Below are 6,000 nucleotides of genomic sequence, written 5' to 3' on the forward strand. Positions count from 1 at the left end.
GATTTTACAAGGAAAATGTTGGTATTTTGGCCATTTTTGTCGAAATCAGAAAAACATATATATGGGAGCTATATCTAAATCTGAACCAAATTTGGCACGCATAGCTACAATACTAATTCTACTCCTTGTGCAAAATTTCTACTAAATTGGAGTTAAAAATTGGCCTCTGTGGTCATATGAGTGTAATTCGGGCGAACGATATATATGGGAGATATATCTAAATCTGAAACGATTTCAATAAAATTTGGCACACTTGACTACACTAGTAATTGTACTCATAGTGGAAAATTTCAAGCAAATTGGGCTAAAACTCTGGCTTCTGGGACTGTATTAGTCCATATCGGGCGAAAGATATATATGGGAGCTATATCTAAATCTGAACCGATTTCAATAAAATTTGGCACACTTGACTATAGTACTAATTGTTCTTCTTTTGCAAAATTTTAAGCAAATTAAGGTAAAACTCTGGCTTCTGGGCCATATAAGTCCATATCGGGCGAAATATATATATGGGAGCTATATCTAAATTTGAACCGATTTCTTTCCAAAATCAATAGGGTTCTACTCTGAGCCAAAACACATACTTGTGCCAAATTTGAAGTCGATTGGACAAAAACTGCGACCTAGACTTTGATTACAAAAATGTGTTCACGGACAGACGGACATGGCTATATCGACTCAGGAGCCCATCCTGAGCATTTTTTCCAAAGACACCATATGTCTATCTCGTCTCCTTCTGGGTGTTGCAAACATATGCACTAACTTATAATACTCTGTTCCACAGTGTGGCGCAGGGTATAAAACTAGAATGTGAAATTTTAATTTAAATTTTGTTTTAAATTTCTTCATTCAAATGAACTTCCAAGGCACATTTTCTAAAGCAATGCAAAGGATCCTAAAACGTAGTACCACCATATGACAAATTCACTGGAGATGATCCATGTTTGCACTTCTTTCGGATCACAAATTGGGGATCCCAACTACTTTCATTGATGCTCTTATTTGCTGGGGACCTATTTGCACTGAAAAAAAAGCATGCCCGGCTCCAAAGATTTTGTCTTTACTTTAAAAAATTTGGTATTGATTCCGAGCCAAAGAAGCGGAGAATACAAGTAAGGATACTTTTAAGACACAATTCTCTTTTAAATTTCGGTTTTGTGTACTTGCTTCTAGGAAGTAAATTTTAATTTTTCGCTTTTTCAGCTTTTTCCTTCATATGCTATCAAAGTCCTTCGAAAACGAGTTAACGACAACTTTATTTTCCAAATTAAGAATCGACTTCCAGTAGACATTATGCTATGTTTCAAGTAAAAAACCTCTTTAAAATAAAGTGTTGAAAAACATGTCCTATATTTGAACGAATTTTTTCTTTGTAGTCAAGATGCAAAAAGACAACAAATTTAAAGACAATTTCACTAAATTTAAAGAATTTTTCTGAATTATTAAAGTCAAGTTGACCTTAGGCCAAACATTTTTTCTTTCATGTTATGATACCCATTTTTAAGTGAAATCGCTTAATTATAAGGATAATATGACTTCATTGAAAAGTTTATCGACTTTTTGGCAAGGAAAAAAACGTTATATTAGAGAAATGCGTCTTCTATTCTAAGCAAAATTTGCATTCGTAGTTTAAAGACATGAAATCTTTGACCTCACGACAATATTTTTTTCAGTGTGGGGATCTACGATCAATAAAATTAAAATTAAGATACAAATCACATCTATCGAATTTTCATTCTCTTTTTGCGATGTTTAAATAATTAAAGCTATGCCAATTAAAATTGCAAATTATAGTGGATACTTAAAAGTACCAAATGTTTTCTTAATTCCAAAAAATGGACAAGAAAAAACTTTAAACCAAAGAACCAAAATCTTTAGATTAAGTCTTTGTCTATGTTTGAAGTGTATTTATTTTAAGTTTAAAAATTTAATATATCAGTTAATTTAAATACGATTTCTTTTAATTAAAAATAGTTTTTTTTTGCTTTAAGCAAAAATTGTCTTACTTAAAAGATCTACAACTTTAACGGAGTGACGCACATTTCCAGGATTTAATGAACGAAAATTAATATTATAATTTTTCTTTTATTTAAAATGTCATTATTTTAAAGACATTTATCCTTAATATTTTGTAAATTCCGTGTCCTGAAGAAACTCAGTTTAAGAAAAAAACATGCTGATCCAATATAGAGGTCACAATGTTCATACTTACGACATACTTTAAATTCGCTGGCGAACCTTAGTAGTTCTTTTCGTTACTTTAATCCATTCATAGTTTGAAAATGTTCCTCGTGGTAAAGATTTTTCACTATGGTAGCTCATCGGCTCCAACCTACCGGTGAGCAATCGTGGCGTAATTAACATGCTCTCATAAAACAGGACATGGGTCCATTTTCGAACACCAAGAAATTTTCTAATGGTATAGGTGACTTTCCTGAGTGTATCAATGCTTCTCTAAGTGATTTCACCGCAATGTCAAAACGCCGGTCAGACTCAAGAGTCATGAGCTTTAGCTACACCGAAAAATATATTTTTTGTCTTCAATCACGATATTAATTGATCCAATTAATTTTTAAATACAGAAATGATAGTATCAAGCACCAAAGTAAATTAAAAAATTAATTGTTCCAATTGAAAAATTAATTGTTCCAATTAAAAAAATTATTGATACTATTAATTTTTGCGCTTGATTTATGCTTCAATTAAAAGATTTTTGAACCAATTAAAATTTTAATTTAATATTTTTTAAAGTTCAGTTAAAACTTAAATTGGAAAAATTTTTTGTGATATTTGTTTCTGTGTAGAAAACGATATTTAAACAAATTCTTTTTTTTTAATTGGAGGTTCCTTGTAATTGGACTATAGTTCAATATCTATAAACATGGTGGAATTGGACTATCACAATCTTCTGCTTCAATTGTATTATCCTGATGCGATTTGTTTCCTTAGAAAAAGTAACACGCTGCCGACAAACTAAGTTGAATACTAAATCATCATACACTCAAAAAAAGTTTACTTGGATCCAAAGATTTTGATCTTCCCTTAAGGATTTTGGTGTTTTTGGTATTCCAAGCCAAAGATGTGGCTTCTTTAAAATAAATACATTTTCTGCGATCTATCTAGCTTTAAATCTAGGATCAATAAAATTAAAAAGTACCAGATTTTACCTTTACACTAACGATTTTGGTAGGGAGCCACCGTGGTGCAATGGTTAGCATGCCAAGGTCGTGGGTTCGATTCCTGCTTCGACCGAACACCAAAAAGTTTTTCAGCGGTGGATTATCCCACCTCAGTAATGCTGGTGACATTTCTGAGGTTTTCAAAGCTTCTCTAAGTGATTTCACTGTAATGTGAAACGCCGTTCGGACTCGGCTATAAAAAGGAGGTCCCTTGTCATTGAGCTTAACATGGAATCGGGCAGCACTCAGTGATAAGAGAGAAGTTCACCAATGTGGTATCGCAATGGACTGAATAGTCTAAGTGAGCCTGATACATCGGGCTGCCACCGAACCTAACCTAACCTAACGATTTTGGTATTGATTCCAAGTCAAAGAAGCTGAGGATTGAAGTAAAGACACCTGTAAGACATAATCCTCTTTTAAATTTAAGTTTTGCGCACTTGATTTTAGGAAACAAATTTTGATTTATACGCTGGTTTCTTCATATACTATCAAAATCCTTTAAAAACATGTTAATGTCAAAGTAAATTTCAAAATTCAGAATTGACTTCAAGTAGAAATTATAACATATGTTTCAAAATAAAATGGTTGGAAAACATGTCTTATTTTGAACCCTTTTTTGTTTTATTGTCAAAATTCAAAAAGTCAAGAAATTTAAAGACAAATTTTTCTTTCTTGTGAAGATACCCATTTTTAATTGAACTCACTTGGTTCTAAGGACAAAACTACTTCATTGAAAAGTTTATCGAAAAAAAAAATGTTTGAACTAGTGATCGTCGCAGCAAAAAAAAAATTGGAAGTTGTTCCACAAACATTTCGTTTAAAGCGCATCCCGGAATCCTCCATCTATTTTCTTCCATTTCCGATAAAGTCCTTTTGGACAAGTCTTAGAAAGTATGGAATTAGGCCGTTTTAAGTGAAAATTTAAGTTTTGGACGATTAAATTTCGCAAAAAAGAATAGAAAATCAATAAAAAGTAAACATATTAAAAAAAAATAAATAAATAAAAAAATTATCCCCGCTGGGATTTGAACCTGTGCCGTTTCTCTTTTCACTTCCATGGAAATTCTTTCGAGAAGGTATTGAAAATTACGATAATTTTTATTTTTTTTTGTTGATTTTTAATGGAAAAAAATATTTATAAAAAATATATGACGAAAAAACAAAATACAAACGATGTATAACGTAAAAAAATAATTTAAAAACAAAAAAAAAAAAAAAATAAAAAAATATCCGCTGGTGAGATTTGAACCAGCGTTTTCATTCATAATAATAAAGAACATCTCAGGAAGTAGTTAGAATGTCATGCCGTCGTGTCATATTAGGTTCATATAACAAACATTTGAATAGACGTTTTGATACATCGTGTTCAATGGCGTTTGTACACGGATGAAAAAGACTGTTTTTCATATGTTTGGCTATAAACATTATATGTTTGGAATACAAATTTTTAAACACAATATTTTTGAGTGCAAGCATATAATGTTCATAAACTAGCATAACATGTTTGGGACATATATGTTAATATGTTAGAACATATTATGTTTGGGACATAAAATGTTTGTAAATATAATATGCTTGGATGCAAACATATATTAATTTAGAAATAGCCTATAAACATATATGTGTTTAGTAGCTTGGAGCGCTATTTAACAGGGAGCGATATTGAATTAAGTTGGTGGTTGTTGCTTGTTATTACAAAATTAACATTTTATTTTTCCTTGGGCAATTGATCAGCTACTTCTTTGATCATTACAAACTGTGTGGTCCGCTGTTCGAATCCCCGTCCGGCAAAAGGTAAAATTAAAATAAAAAAATCATAAAATTGAATAATTTCTTCTACAATGTTTGTATTACAGAGAAAGGTGCTAAGAACTAAAAAATCTCGTGGAAGTGAGAAAGATGTCGGGGAATATACAATTGGGCAGAAACAAAATTTTGAGCATTCAGGTCGAAAACCTATGTTGTTAGCACTTATATTACCTGTTTATTTTCGTAATTCATTATGATTGTAAATATATAAATAAATAAATAAAATTTTGAGCACAATATTGTTTGGGAGAATTTTTTTTAAGCATATAATATTTTTGGGTGCAAAATGCTTCCAAACATATTATATGTTCACATAATAACATATTGTTTTTTGGAAGACAACATTATTGAATTTGGATGCAAAAATACAAAATGTTTGGAACTTAGACTACCCAAACATATATTGTTTAGACCAATATGCTTTCAAACATATTATATATTGGTAGAGATAAAAAAAATGTTTGGGCAATACCCAAAAATGTATATGCTTGAAGCAAAATATGTTTGGGAGTATATGTTACAGAAGCGATTTTTTGTGAGGGTGTAGCTGTGTGTGCTAAGGCGTTCAGTTATGGTGTTAACAGACCCAACTTCAACTCCGGTGAAACCGAAAAAGTTTTTAAATTTGTAAAAAATTGGATAATAAGAAAATAAAAGTGTAACAAAAAATACTGTTAAAAATAAAAAGTGGAATTGGAAAAATTTTAGTTTTTTTAAATTTCTTCATCCAAATGAACTACCAAGGCACAACTTCTAAAGCAATGCAAAGGATCCAAAAATGGAGTACTTCCGTCCTATGACAAGTCCATGTAAAATTCATTGGAGATCATCCAAGTTTGCACTACTTCCGGATCACAAATTGGGGTTCCAAACTACTTTTTTGGAAGCTCTTTTTTTGCTGTGGATATTATCACAACTGGTCTTAATAATATGTACAACAAGGAACATACTTTTTTATATTAAATTATTGATGGGAAAACTAACAGTCATATTATTTTAATCAAAATAT

This window comes from Haematobia irritans, chromosome 2 (genome assembly GCF_050003625.1).
Source record: "Haematobia irritans isolate KBUSLIRL chromosome 2, ASM5000362v1, whole genome shotgun sequence".
Taxonomy (NCBI): Eukaryota; Metazoa; Arthropoda; class Insecta; order Diptera; family Muscidae; genus Haematobia; species Haematobia irritans.